Here is a 10,076-nt window from a genome sequence, read left to right as displayed (position 1 = left end):
ATGCAATCTGAAGCGGTAAAAGGAAATGAGGAAGAACTTTGAGGAACTAAGAGCACGTCTGAATTCACTTCCTTTATCACTTAAGATAACACAACAACAGCACTAAATCTTAAATGCATGTATTTCTATGTGATAACAAAACTGTTGAACATTAATGTAACTGCAATCGTGGCACTGTGCATCACCAGTTGTGCTCTCATCATGCCCTACCGTGCTCCTCTTCCTCCTCACCACAATCAAAGCCTTTCTCAAGGTGCATCAAAAGTATCACCTGTGTAATCTTACCACTCCAACTGTTAGGAGAGAGAAGGACCAGAGACACACACCGCTTCCTCACCTCCGTGACAGAACTGTTTCTCAGTCAGAACATGCTTGTGCAGGAGGATCGCACTGCTGGTCACTGTTTTGAGGTCACTGGGACATTGGTGAGGAAAGTGTCAGCACCAGCTTCCTCCTGAAACTTCAAAAAGCAGCTCCTAGCCCCAGCTGCATCCTCTTCTTGTAGCACAGGACTAGCTGTTGAGCAGGGATCTGGTAATCGGAGGTCTTAGGGAAAGCTATTGCCATCTAGAAGCCTTTATTGGTAACTTGATTTCATTTTCCAAAGTATTAGCAACTGTGAAAACCAAAACATCAATGCAGGAAACACCCACTGATGTACAAATGCTCTCCTAACAACCAGAACAAAGCTCCATTTCCCCCTGGGTATGCACTCCACCCAAGGTGATAAAACCATACCATTACCTGCCACAGGTCGCACTCAGGAACTGCCCAAAAGCCACATTCCCAGGCAGCCAGCATGACTGAAGCCACAGCTGGGTTTCACACCATACTTTCCCTGCTAGCCATCTCCAGCTGCTCCTACAGAAAAAAGCACCAACTTTCTGAAGCTTTAGAGTGCTGAAAGTACCTCAGTGAGGCCACCTGACTTTCTATAGCCCTCCCTGTATCTCAGGACCAGACTGTGGGAGCTCCCTCAGCCTGCTCCCAGCGCAGTAAGACCAGCACTGGCAAAGCAAAGGCACCTCCTGACAGCCACAGGCTGAACCTCTGAGGGCAGGAGAAAGCCTCAGGAACAGTTCTGGGTGTGCCGTACATTGCATGAGTTCCGTAAATACAGTCGGAAATACAAAAATTAATTCAACAACTCATACTTCAAAAATTTCTTTTACAGTTTTCATTACAATACACAAATAGGACACTGTGCTTAACATTTGGTTGACCTTTGAGGAAAAATTTCCGAGTGAATATTTTGCTGGATCTTTGCAGAGCGCTGAACATGCACACAGACATGAATGTGGCTCCATAGAAAAGATTAAAAATTAAACCACTGTGGAACTCAGGACGTAAATACATCATTTTCAAATGAAACTGTTGAACATCTTGTGGTGGTGGTAAAAACCAAATCACCACGCAAAATGATAATACAAGAAAAGTCAATTGTGTGTTTCTAATAATAAATGCTCTTGTGGCTTTTGAAGTCACAAAAAAACTCTTGGCTGAATTGGAGCATTGATCTCTGTAGTTATTTATGTGCAGTTCCTATTAGAATTCTATTGAATCCCTTGAATGGTGAATGGAAGTGCTTTTGAAAACACACACAAAAAAACTGTTAAACAAGGGACAAAATAAATGGAAAGCTCAGCATTGCCGAAAGAAGTTTGAGAAGGTCAGCAAAACTTTCAACTTTTTTTTTCTGAAGCACAAGCATGTAAGATGCTGTTTGGTGGAAATGATTACCTGTAACACAACAGCAATATACAGGATACATTTCCCTGTCACTCCCAAACTGGAAGCATGAGCATGGGGATCTGTTTGTCTAATATTGTTTCAAAACTCTTAGCATACTCTTGAAAGATGTTCTCTTGTAAAATATGAACTGGCTATTAAAGATTTTAAAGTGTTGTCACTCCATTCTTTTATCTACTACAGATCAGGATGAAACTATTTCATTCAGCATGTGTACAGATATATCTAAATACGCAATATGCAACAATTAAATCAAAGACACTGAAGAAACACACTTAAGCAGAACTCCCTACTGATTTTAGGTCACCACAGTTAATAACAACGTTTCCTATATATATGCTCCTAATAATTATCTGCAAGTACAGGAAATGCATGAAAAGCTTGAGACTGGGGTCCCTAATGCCTTCATTCACATGCATTCATTCCCTTTGTTGTCAATTCTTAACGCACCTTGAGGCAGTGTCAGGGCACTGGAAGGAGCTGGGTCCGCCATCTCATGAGGAACTCCACCCTCACTGCAGAGATGCGAGGTTTGTTTTCTATGCATCGTACACAGCAAAGCAGGCTAAAGGGGAAACCTATTTCCATGCTTTGGAATTTACAACAAAAATAATGCTGATTTTTTTTAGTAATTATTAGTCAACATTTGTTCGTTGTTTCCCCCCCCCCCCCCACTTAGATGCACAGTTACTATTAATACAATAAACAGCCATTAGGAAAGTCATCTCTTCCCTTTTAGCATTTCTGTGTTAAAACCTGACAATCAATTGTGTTTTTAATGTTAAATATTATGAAGATATTTATATACTGCCAAAAGAAAAGGGTTGACGATGGCTTTTCCTGACTACTAATTATTGTCATTTAAGTTTGGAAAGCACATTTTTAGAGTGTGGTTTTATGTTTACAACTGAAAAATAGAATAGCGTAAAGAAGTTTATCTTCAGAAGCTTCTATATTAATCTGCCTTCATTTCTGCTGAACATCACATCTATTTTCTCAAGAACTACAAGAGGAAGGCAACGAGCACCTCTGAAAGAATCTCAGCAGAGCACTCTCCTCTCTAATGACTTAAGTAGCATCCTATTCTGAAGCAGCTGCATATAACAGTAGTAGTTGGAACACATAAAGATTCCTTTTTTCTACCTTCCTCCTTTTACTTGTGGCACCACAACTCCACTGAACGATGGCAGCTTCGATTCTGAACAGATGGACTGAAAAATGCTTAAGTCATTATACTACAGAAATAGAAACCAGAGGTTTGAGAAAGAAAGAGCAGTTTTATCAGCAGTGTAAGGTCTATCCAAAGGTGGCTAAATGTCAGCTCCAGTCTCAGATGTTAATCAAGTTCCTCTTTCAAGCTATTCTCACATACATCTCATTAGGATAATTCCTACAAAGCACTTTTATTTCTACTTTCTCAGGACCACATGTGTGTTTCCAATGCCAAACAAGTTATTATCCACAACATCCTCACCCAGAGAGGGATGCTTTTTTTATTGAAATCGTTCTGCAGAAACACCCAGCAATAATGAGCTGCACACACAGCTTTCCTGTTAAAGGAAGGAGAACAGAAGTTCCACTGGGGGGTACAACGGCAGAACCAGACCAGAAGTAGGAGGCAATGCCTCTGCTAGTAACTAAAACTGAGTATTTTAATTGCTTGCTTCAGTTTTATTACATAGCTCACAGCTATCTAGAGATTTTCTAATCTTTCATTTAATTAATCTCAAGAATTAAGTTCTCCTGGAGGAATTTCCTCTTAGAGGACTTCTTGTCAGATGTTAATTTTCAGTCTACTTTTTCAGTCTTCTCCAGAGGAATTCTGCTGTTAAGTGTAACTGTATATACCCTTAGTGATTATCCATGCCACATTTTCTTATTGTATCTCTTTTAGCTTTCTCAGTGGCATGATCTTGAAAGTAGAGTTAATTCATATATTTATCGCACGAGTTATTCTACCCAACAAGACTTATTTAACTGTTGAGAAATTAGAAAATAATCCAGTCTCAGCCATGTGCAGGGACTGTGCAAAGCCAGAAGTGCCATTGCAAAGGAGCAGAGGGCACCCACTGCACCCTGCCCTGCCCAGCACACACACCGAGCTGGGGCTGCCAACAAAGGCCTGCAACCCACAGCAGGAGCAGGGAGAAAGGCACAGCACCACCAGTGCCCTGAGCCCCTCAAGCACCGGATCTGATGGGTGAAAGTGACCAAAGAAACGGTAAGCGGGTCAGAAGGGTCAGAACACACAGGAAAGCAGAGCAAAGAACTACACTTTCCTGACGAAATGAAATTAATTCCCAAGTTTATATACCAAAACACAGTACAATTCAAGAACAAAGAAACAAGAGAAATGCTATGGAAGGTACCAGTCTGTCGTATTGCTGATTGACCTACTCCCTTGTTCAATCACTTCTGGATTTTAGTTTCCACCTCCTGTGGCTGCATATAGCACAGTTATTTCAGCAGAAACCTCCCACGAGATAATGAGGTTTGTTGACATTAAACAAAAAATATAAACTGCACTTTCCTAAACATTCTACCTTTCATAAGCAGTGCAAGGAAGTGATTCTTCCCCACCTTCCCAGGTCTATCATTCACGCTCAGACAAAGCCAACACATCCATGCAGTTTATGCAACATGCATACCTTAAACACAAGAAGTATTATTTGCAGATTAGGGTTTCCAAAACTAACCTACATTCTCATTTGTGTGCAAGTAGTAAAGCAGACAAAGGCATCAATCCAACAGCAGCCTTCCTCCCCAAAAAGCAGAAAACCTCTTCAAGGAAAGCCTTAATAGAAGCACACAGCATGGAAGCTACAGGCCACGAGCATTTAAAATGCATATGCCAGTTTCTCCAAAATTTCATTTTTAAGAAGTAAAAATAACTAATACAACTCCTTGCTCCTGAAGTACAACTTTTCTAAACAGGGGCACTGCAACAAACTGACTGATGCATATCAGGGGCAGCACTGAGGCTACACGCAGCTCAGAGATCCAACACAGAGCTGCAGGGCAGTGCAGACACACCGCTGGACGGCAGAAGATGACCTGAGAGCAGCAGTGGCATCGCCCCTCGGTGCTGCCCAGCTTCAGCCCCACATACAAACCACAGACAGAAACCTCATGCTGCTTTTTCAGATGACACCAAAGGAGTTTGCTGCAAGTATCAAGACAGACAGACACAAAAAGTGATAGATGTTGATTTTAACCCCCTCCAAAGCCAAAGCAGAAAAGACTGCAGGTTTTTTCCCCTCTCTCCTTCCCCTTCCCCTTCCCCTCCCTCCCCCCCCCGGAAAAAAACATTTCTGGTTTCTCTACAAAGCTAGTGACAAAAAACTCATTTTTAGCCTGCGTCTTGCTCTCCAAAATGATTTTGTTGTGCTCCTTAAAGCAAAATCACCAAACCGTGCACCGAATCACAGCTGCACGATCTGGGAAGCATCTTCCTCTGACCCTGAGATAAACACCGCGTGTTGGAGTATCACAACTCACTTGAACCACTTTTGAAAGACTTATTTCTTCTAGCAGCAACTTTTAGTGTTACATTGAATGATTTTCTCAGGCTTGCAAATATTTGGCAGACCTTATGACAGCATACTGACAAAACACCGTCAGGAAATTATCTGTTCATCCAAACCTGGAAGCACTGCTGGTAACACAACTGCACTCCAACTGACCAGTGTATTTCTGTGTGCTGTTAGGGAAACAACCATTTCTCAACCTCAGGAGCCAGAGGAAGTAACAAAATCTCCATGACGTTCCAGCCTGGATCTCCACTGGCACAGACAAGCGGGAGCACAAGCTTCTGAATGTCACGCTCGAATCTGTTCTTTTATAAAACACAGCTATTCAGTGCATCAGATCCACACGCTTGACTACTTGCGAGAGTCACCTTCCATTGGCAAAAGGAAAGACAGGAATCCTGGTGGCAGCCTTCTCCCAACACAAAGTACGCTCCCACGTCTCAGAGACAAAGCATCACAGCAGGCTCCTATCTACTCCCAGCAGCAGCTCTGCTTTACAGGGAGAGCTGTCTCCTACAGCTTCCATTTCTGGTTTTAAACCTGACTGATGCCATCTTAAGAAGATAATAACAAACACAAACTGAAAAAGAAAATTGGTAAGACTTATCTGAGAACAACTTCCCCATCAGAAAATATAAGTAGCCTAACTTTGATCACGGCGATGCAGTTCCACTGTTGCATTTAGAGAATTCAACTTCAAAAGTTACTCTTCTTTTAGACACAAAATACATTTAACCCACACATAGTTAACGCACACAAAATCAAACTGTACTATGCAGTTAGTCATACCAAGCATTACGAAAGCAGTGCTAAGAGCCTATGTTTAAAGGATTGTTTTGTAAGTAACAGTTTATCACACAAAACAGTAAAATATCATGCAAGCAGGGCCTCCACATCAGAACATCCTAAAAGCAGCATCAGCTATAAGCAGGTTTTCAGCATTCAATTAAAATCACTGAGTATTAGCTATTAAAGGCAGAAATCCCAAGTTGATAAGATACCAGAATCTTCTCCAACATGATTCTAGACTAAAACAATTCAAGTATGGAAATGTTCATCTCGAGCAGCAAGGCACTGATTCCCATTTGAAGATGCAGGCCATTTGGTCACACAGAATAGCTCAGTCCTTCTCCCAGCAGCTGACCCTGCAGAAAATGAGGGATGGCCGGAACAGCAATGGGAGCACACACACATCATCAGAGTGCATTATCCATTTCATTTATCACCTCCATCTTATGGATGGCCTGAGAATCCTTCAGTGGCAACTGTTGTTTCACTCCCCAGTTTGACAATCTTTCCTAAAGCGTTCTTCATTAGAGATCGTAAGTACTCATAATTAAAAGACTGCTTATTTATGAATGGATACCAGCTGCTTCTCCCTTCCTTACGGAGCAGCAGAGATGGCAGTATCTCAAGAACCACTCACAAAGAATTGCATGTCATTCAACAGCCGCTTTACAACATCTACAAGGAATAATTGCAAGTGCCAAGTGTGCAAACAGAGGTCTAATTGCATCACCTACTATCTCTTTTCTAAAGGTGCAAAGCCATTGAATTAGAAGCTGGTTCAATTCTCACACATCAGACAAGAAGTCTTTAGTTGTGCCTGTCTGATTTACCTGACAGCGAGTGGTAACATTCTATGGAACACAGTGGGAGATACCCTATACCATCTGCACAGACCACCATAAAACAGCCATATCCTCCTCAACCACATCTGGGCATCTCATTCTTGTATGTCGACACGCCAATAAAACTTCTGTGAACACTGTAACTGCTGTAAACTTGAAGTAATTACGTTGTAAGTGATGAACAGCAACATTGTGATATTCTCCAAAATAAGAACGGAGATTCTGGTATGTAATTATACAGCAAAATTTATCAGATTACTTTCAGAAATGTTCAAAATATTGGAAATTCAAGAGGCTTTCAGAAACTTGCATAAACTATCTTGTGCTGTGTCAATGGATTACAAGCCCTGAAGGAAAACCAGCTCTGTACCCAAACAAGCGTATGAGAACAGCTGGCCCAGGCAGCAGAGACCTGCTGTCACCCATCAGCGGCTGCTGCACTCTTTTTGTTCTGCCTCCTGCCCCAGCATCCTCCCCTCCCCTTTTTGCACTACCTTCACACTTCCTTCTGTCCACTCCAAATAAGCCCATGTTATGCACATACAAAAACCATTTTTACGGTTGTTTAGGCTGAAGCACAATAAAACCCGTGAGACCGTTTCATGAAAAGTGGCAGCACCAGAGGGAAAGCATGGTATTAAAAACAAAACACAAACAGTTGACCATCTGCTGACAGCATCTTGTTTGACCACTCTTACAACTGGTGAGAATGGAAGAGATTTGACACAAAAACCAGGATGTGAAGGCACGGTGTTCACGTGATGGTCACCAAAGGTAAGCTGCCAAGGGACAGGGCACGACAGTGGGGTAGCAGGGCAGCTTATCAATGGATGCAGGAAGGTCCAGGGAGACAGAGCAAAAATCAATTAGTTTAAAAGAAATAATCTAACAGTGACAGAAGAAAAATGGCACATGTCTACTATTTGTTTTAATTGTTTTGATAAACTGAGAAGCTAGAGCAACATTTTTCATCCACCCTTATTTTCAAAAGACACTGCACCCCTGCCTCATACAGATGTCTGGGTGCTGCAAGCAAGCGTTCCAGCTCTGCTCCCAGGTACAGGTCAGGACCAAGGGATCCATCCTGAAACGCCACTCCTTCCAGTTTCCTCAAGCCTACCACTTGCATTCAGTTTTTCAGAAGATGTTTGTAGAACATGTTCCACTTTCTAAATACAAGCATAAAATGACAGAGAACTTCTGTGTACATTCAGCAAAGCATTTCTAAGATAACTCACCAGGGATAACAGTGAGACACAGCCCCCAAACAACAGTCAGAATCTTCTAGCAGCATCAGGATGAAAGAGGAAGAAGCCATACAGAAACCCCCCACTTTCACAGAACAGTCCCGTCCCACTGCCACAACAGGCTGCTGTGGTGCCAACTACATGGCACTCTGCATTCAGGGAAGCCAGTGTGACACACCACACGCATACGGGGTTACCAACAGAGCACACGACACTCGCAGGCAGCCAGTGCTCCTGGTAAGCATTGCTGCAGTGCCCACAGAACACGGGGTCCGGCTCTGGTTCCTGCTGCTGGTTCCTCTGCCCAGCCAGGGGACACTGCAGGAACAGAACCAAGCGATGCACACAGGTACTGGCTTACTGTATTTTCAAAATATGCTAATGGCAATGACATGTAAGTAGTACCAAATGAACTCCGCTCATTAACAGGGAATTCACCCACTCAACAGAACAGCTAGAATTACTCAGAAGATTACAGGATTTCGCTTCTACCGGTGTGTTTTACAGACGTGGCTGCAAACAATCAGCCCTTCGTTCTGCTCCCAGACACCCAGCACAGCCTCCACTCCCCTGTGACAACACTATAAGCACACCCAGCCCTGGCATTATTTTTAGCAGGGGTGTTCAATCAATATCGCTATGCACGACCTAAATTAGGCTTTAGCAGGACAAGAGAATTTAAATGTCTCATTTACTGCCACGCTTTACATGGAAAACTGTACTGAACAAGAAATAATCACCAAAGTAAATCCTAAGGAGGTGAACCTGACTGCAAGCAAACTTCACAGCAAAGACAAAGAAAGTGTACTAGGAGATAAAATATTAATGTACTTCTGCTTTTGAAGAAAACACAATTATATTTCAACGCTTGAGTTTAAAAGAACCTACAAATAAAAGCATGAAATAAAAACTATACCAACAAAAACTGCAATGACAACAAAGTTATCTTCAGGTATCAGACCAACACTTACATTTCTGAGTTCATGCAGCCTAAATGTGCCTGGGAAATGCAAACAAACACGTGCATGTTAGCTCATCACCCAGAACCATATTTTATCAACACGGTGCAAACCAAGTTCTGCCGAGACGTAAAAACAACTTTTTAGGTCAACGAAGCAAGAAATCCATTGTGGAAAAAATGGCACCCATAAGATTATGATACGGAGCATTTTACATTCAGGCAATGAACCGCAGAACTTCCCTTCAATATCCACATCTAACAAGACGCCAGTTTCGCCAATTCTAATCTCGTTCACGTGCCCCTGCAGCACACATCGGCGGAATGACGAACACACGGATGTCTGCGTGTGCGCGAAAGCAGCGGCGGCTCCAGGAGCAGAAAGCAGCGCTCTGCCTCCAGCGCACGGCCGGCGCGGTGCCTCCCCACGCGCACCGAGTCGAGCTCAGGGCAGCGGATACCCGCGGACGAGAAATCCATGCGCACGCCGCCCTCCGACAGCGAACCTCCAGCTGAAACCCATTAGCACCTCTGTAATACACAAGCGACTCGAATGTTTTCCGTGTCCCAGCCGAAACGACCACCGCGCGGCCACCCCGAAGCCTCGCAGGGCGCAAACGGCAGCGCGAAGTTCGGCCGCGTGTGCCGCACAGCTGAGCCGCGCGCGCGTCTCGGCACGGAGCGGCGCTGCCAGCGCTTCGCCTACACGGCAGGCACCGCGTTCCGGCAGCGGCTGCTGGGGAGTGCGGGAGGAGAGCAGCGTCCCTCAGCCGGGTACCGCAGCCGGGTACGTGCGGTTGGTTATACAACCCTTCTGCCGGAGGGAGAGACTGAAAACGGACCGGAGCCACGCGACGACCGCGTTTCCCCGTCCCTATCCGGAGCAACGTGCCTGCGTGTGCCTAGAAAGCGCAGCGATGCCAACTTTCGGGCTGTAAATCGGCCGCGGCCGCTCCGCCGC

This window comes from Meleagris gallopavo, chromosome 7, assembly GCF_000146605.3.
Source record: "Meleagris gallopavo isolate NT-WF06-2002-E0010 breed Aviagen turkey brand Nicholas breeding stock chromosome 7, Turkey_5.1, whole genome shotgun sequence".
NCBI lineage: Eukaryota > Metazoa > Chordata > Aves > Galliformes > Phasianidae > Meleagris > Meleagris gallopavo.
This window is presented reverse-complemented; position numbering follows the sequence as displayed.